A 5,473-nucleotide genomic window follows, 5' to 3' on the forward strand; every position below is an offset into this window, starting at 1 on the left:
GTGTGGTTGGTCAAATCAACAGAATAAATTTAGTATTTGCCTTAATTATTGTGAAGAGTATGACTCTTTTCTGCGGCTGGGGATGGGTTATAGGGGTTATTGTTTGACGAGCTAATAACTAATTTGCCTTGATTGAGGGAGTCAGGGTCTGGCTCTGTCACCTAGGCTGGAATGTAGTGAAACGATTATAGCTCATTAAACTTCAAATTTCTGGGCTCAAGTAATCTTCCTGCCTCAGCCTCCCAAGTAGTTGGGACTACAGGGTGTTTGCCACCACGCCCAGCTAATTTTTTATATTTATTTATTTAGAGTTGGGGCCTCGTTCTGTTACCCAGGCTGGAGTGCAGTGACATGGATTACAGCACACCACAGCCTTGACCTCCTGGGCTCAGGTGATCTTTCCACCTCAGACTTCCAAGTAGCTGGAACCACAGGCATGCATCAACACACCCAGCTAATTTTTAAATTTTTTGTAGAAATGAGGTTTCGCCATGTTGCCTAGGCTGATCTCGAACTCCTGAGCTCAAATGATCCTTCTGCCTCAGCCTCCCAAAGTGCTGGGAATACAGAGGTGAGCTGCTGCACTTAGTCTCGCCTGTCTTTATATAGGGAAGATTTAAATCATATGTACCAGATCTAGCAAAAGCTGTTGAGCGGGAGTCTGGTCCACTGTCCACTTAGTGAACAGCATTCACACATTTCCATATGTGACACTCACCCTTGGAACCCTCACAACACACATAGAATCTGCATTGCCTGAAGCACAGCGAGGAAGGTCTATGCATAAGACCACAGAGCAGTGAAGAGTCAGAGCTTGAACTCATGCCCAGACCTTTCTGACTCCAGCCCTCATGCTCTTCCTCATATGACCCACCTGTGAGTGAGAGATCATGCTAGGTGGGAGGTCGTCCACTGCAGAGAGGCACAATGCCCCTCCTGGAATTCTGTCCCTGATAAGGGCAGAGATGGATTTGCCAGAGAGCTAGCAAGCTGCAGCGTCAGGTTCCTCACGTGCGCAGCCCTCCATGGCCTTGGCCTCACTTCAAAATCACCAAGCTTGGACCCCACAAAACCTGGACCTGCTCTTGGGTAGAGGTATACAAGTTTTGAAGATTTTCATGAAATACTTATATAGTCAATATTAACTGAGTTCCAGTTAGCATGTTTCGTTGGGCGAAACCATTCCTTTTAAATAAACTGGAACTCTTATGGAAATCAGAGGTGTTTGCTCATTGAACGGTGGTGCTGGTGGCTGAGGAAGTGGTCACGAGAGAGAGACATGAGGGGAAGTTCAGGGCTGAGACCTGTGCACCGTGGATTCACAGAGCTGTTCATGTGGCAGGGTGACTGGCAACCTGGGATGGGCTGCTGGTGAGAAAATCCTCTTATGAAAGCAAAGAAGCTCCCGGGCGGGTTCCCAGAGAATGCAACCCTTGCCTCCTCTGGAGAAGATGGGCAGGGGACTCACCTCCACAATCTCTGCTTCAGGCAGTAAGCCCTGATTTCTGGGGGTCCTGGAAAGCATTATGGAAGGTGGACAGGGCCTTTCAAGGTTAGGCCTTAGACATGGTCTTTTTTTCTTTCTTTCTTTCTTTTTTCCTCTCTCTTCTTCTCTCCCTCTTGCTCTCTCTTTCTGTCGGGATCTCACTCTGTCCCAGGCTGAAGTGTAGTGACAATTATGGCACATCTCAGCTTTGACTTCCTGGGCTCAGGTGATCCTTCCACCTCAATCTCATGAGTAGCTGCAACTACAGGTGTGTACCATGTCACCTAGCTAATTTTTTTATTTTTATTTTGTAGAGACGAGGTTGTGCTATGTTGCCCAGGCTGGTCTTGAACTCCTGGGCTCAAGCGATCCTCCCACCTCGGCCTCCCAAAGTGCTGGGATTATAATAGGCATGAGCCACTGCAACTGGCCCTAGTTATTATTAGTATTGTTGTGGTTGCTGCTGCTGCTGCTACCATGACTTCTATTATATTAGTCAGCAAGTATTATTGTACCAGATACTGCAAAATTCCTGGTAAAGGCCTTCTGCCCAGAGAGCAACAGTTGGATCTCTCTCTCTCTCTCTCTCTCTCTCTCTCTCTCTCTCTCTCTCTCTCTCTCTCTTATTTATTTATTTATTTTTGAGTCAAGTCTCACTCTGTTGCCCAGACTGGAGTGCAATGTGACACAATCACAGCTCCCCACAGCCTCAACCTCCTGGGCTCAGGCAATTCTCTGTGACTACAGGCGTGACTACAGGCGTGAGACACCACACCCAGCTAATATTTTATTTTTTGGTAGAGACAAGCTCTTGCTATGTTGCCCAGGTTGGCCTTGAACTCCTGGGCTCAAGCAATTCTCCCACCTCAGCCTCCCAAAGTATTCTGATCACAGGCATGAGCCACCATGCCCTGCAGCAGCTACATCTTTAACAGTTGGAGCTTGAACTACAGATTTCTTCCCACGTTACCTATGTTTAGCCTCGACATGAGAAATCTATTTCACCACACTTCAGAATCTAAGTGACAGATGACCACCCATAGCCAGCACACATGAGAACAGAGCATATGCTGCATTTATTTTCAGTGCTGGATAAGTTCTGAGTGCTTAACCAATTCCAAGACATCTGCTTTGCCACAGATTACAGACCTAGAGGTGAACATAGCTGTCTGGCTGGCCTCCGAAGAGTGATGGTCGACTTAATGAGATCCTATTAATTCTAATGGCTGTGTGAGGGAGGCTGGTTACATGCATCAATGTGTAACTGACAGAGAGCACAGCTATTCCCTCACTACAACCCTAAATGAAGTACTTGCGTTGACCTAGTAATTGCACCAGTAGATGGACAGCACTAAAGACCAGGAGAGATAGGAAATTGCCCTGCAAATGTTGGCTATTATTACCCTAGTAAAAAAATTTATGAATGCTTAATGTTCTCTCTATGAAGTCTAATGTAAATCAGCTTTCTCTTTCCCATACGCATGTGAGGTTTCAGAGGGCATTTTATTAGTGCACATCTCCATCTGTACATTTGAATAGGCTTGCTGCTTTTCAGCCCATGGCATCAAGGGAGATGAAAAGGAAGAATATTTTCAGGAAAAAGAGGGTTAATAGGCACTACTGAAGGCTTGGAGCTTGGAGTGGAGTTGACTTCTGGTTCATTTCAGCTTTTTTCAAACAACAGTGACAGTAAACCACAGGACTGGTGGTCACAAAGAGAGGTCACAGGATGACAACAGCTGGCACCAAGAGAGTCTTCTGCCAGCTTCTGGGCTTGTGTGAAAGGGACACAGCATGTCCTCTAACACACAACTCCCCTGTTTTGCCTGGGTGTTCCTTCTGGTTTGAAATTTGGGATGTGCAAAAGTTCTACTCCCAAGAGACTCCCAAACTTTTCACACCTTTCTTGTATGGACCTATTTGTGGGTCTCTGCCAGGGTCAGCAGCAAGAAAGCACCAATTGTTTCTAGTTTAGTAAAGTTACTGAGAAAAGAAAGAAAAAGAACAAGGTAATTCATTCAGATTTTCTCACTGAAACCAAAAGTTTCTTTTTGGGTCTGACCAGCAAGCAGGAGAGAACTGAAAGATTCGCACATGCCTTTCCTTATCCGCCTCTTCAGCCTGCTCTTCTCCCTCTGGACATTCCCCCCCAGTTCCCCAGTTCTGCTCTCAGAAGCCATTGCTGGGAGCAAGGACAGTCTCTACATGCACAAACATATGTGATGACATAACACCTTCCTTTATAAGGAACAACAACAAACACACACATGGTAGCATAATGTATGCATTGTTTTACATCTTGTGTTTTTGACAGATTACTTCCCAAAGATTACAGAAGGAATTTTTTTTGTGTGTGTGTATGAGTCAAGGTCTCACTCTGTTACCCAGGTTGGAGTGCAGTGGCACAATCATGGCTCACTGCAAGTTCAACATCCTGGGTTTAGGTGATCCTTTCAATTTAGCCTCCAAAGTAGCGGGGACCACAGGTGCATACCCAGCTAATTTTTAAATTTTTTTTATAGAGATGAGGTTTAACTATGTTGCCCAGACTGGTCTTGAACTCCTGGGCTCAAAAAATCCTCCCACCTCGGCCTCCCAAAGTGCTGGAATTACAAGTGGAAGCCACAGTGCCCACCAGAGGAAATATTTTAATACCAGTCATCCCATCTTGCTTTCTAGACCAAGTTTTTCTCAGCATGTCTGCCAAGAGGTGAGAGGCGCACATTAGGCTTCCCTTGTGCCTTTTTTTCCTCCTCGGATATTGAGGGGTAGAACAAGATGACCTTTCAAGTGGCTTCCAGCCATTGGTTCATTTTAAAGGGAAGGAAATTCAATGGCAACACCTTTGTTGATTTGCCTAAGTTCCAAACTTAACTGTTTGCAGAGCAGAAGTGGGAGCCTTGACTTCCAACTCAAGGGCCTTGAACTAACACAGGTCTGTTTCCCTGGTATGGCAGGAAAGAGACTGTTATTACAGGTTTTGAGATGAAAGAAGCATTAAGTAAGACCAGCCCAGGCAAAACAACACATTAGCTTTAGAATAAAGGGAGATTGAATTCTAGAAGCCTACCCAGGAAGCTGTTGAATACATATAGAAATGGGGTGGTATAAGCTTGGATTTTGAATGTGATAGAACAGTGGTCTCCATCCATTTTGTCATCAAGGATTGGTTTCATGGAAGACAATTTTTCCGTGGGGCAAGGTAGGGGGGAGTGGGGTGGGGGAGATCATCAGGTATTAGATTCTCATAAGGAGCACACAATCTAGATCCCTCACATGCTCAGTTCACTCCAGAGTTTGTTGAGAATCTTCTGACCCTATAGACCTGACAGGAGATGGAGCTTCGCTCACCTCCTGTGTGACACGGTTCCTAACAGGCCAAGGGCTGGTACTGGTCCTCAGACCAGGAGGTGGGGACCTCTGTAATAGAGAATATAGAGATAATATGAATTTCAAAAGAAAAATGGGTAGGATGTGCACGTTGCTGGATGTGGGGGTGAGAGAAAAAAATGAACTGATGGCAAACGTAATTAAGTTTTGCTGACTGGAGACACAGTGATGGCCTTGCTAGAGGGGGAAGGTGAGATGGGTGGTCTTCTGGTGCAGAGGTGACCTTTCAAGTGGCTTCCAGCCATTGGTTCATTTTAAAGGGAAGGAAATTCAATGGCAACAGCTTTGTTGATTTGCCTAAGTTCCAAACTTAACTGTTAGCAGAGCAGAAGCGGGGACCGTTGACTTCCAACTCAAGGACCTTGAACTAACAAGTTCTGTTTCTCTGGTATGGCAGGAAAGAGACTGCTATTACAGATTTTGAGATGGAAGAAGAATTAAGTAAGACCAGCCCAGGCAAAACAACACATTAACTTTAGAATAAAGTGAGATTAGATTCTAGATACCTACCCAGGATGGGTTTCGACTGAGACATGTTGAGACTGAGAGACCCACTACTCAATTCTCTCTTCTTATCTTTTTTTTTTTTTTTTTTTT

This window comes from Carlito syrichta, unplaced genomic scaffold, assembly GCF_000164805.1.
Source record: "Carlito syrichta isolate Samal-C Ts95f unplaced genomic scaffold, Tarsius_syrichta-2.0.1 Scaffold316192, whole genome shotgun sequence".
NCBI lineage: Eukaryota > Metazoa > Chordata > Mammalia > Primates > Tarsiidae > Carlito > Carlito syrichta.